The sequence below is a fragment of the Phoenix dactylifera genome, unplaced genomic scaffold (genome assembly GCF_009389715.1).
Source record: "Phoenix dactylifera cultivar Barhee BC4 unplaced genomic scaffold, palm_55x_up_171113_PBpolish2nd_filt_p 000655F, whole genome shotgun sequence".
Lineage (NCBI taxonomy): Eukaryota > Viridiplantae > Streptophyta > Magnoliopsida > Arecales > Arecaceae > Phoenix > Phoenix dactylifera.
Window position 1 is genome coordinate 242,764 of NW_024068045.1, and position 297 is coordinate 243,060.

Below are 297 nucleotides of genomic sequence, written 5' to 3' on the forward strand. Positions count from 1 at the left end.
AAGGGGGAGACGGAGGGGGTTTGGCCGCCGGCGAGGTGCTTGAGGCGAGGTTTTTTGGGCGGAAGGGAGAAGCCGGCGGGTGTTTTGGAGGGGAAGAGCAGGGTGGGGGGGGTTTGGGGGGTGTAGAGAGCAATTTAGGTGAGGGGGTGGGGAGGGTGGGGGGTAATTTAGGAATTTTCAATTTTTTAGGGGTGTCCTTAGCAAATGGGGGGGTGTAGAGAGTATTTAATTTTTTTTTTAATTTTTGGGGGGTGTCCTGAGCAATAGGGGGGGGTGTATATAGAACCACCCGGGAGC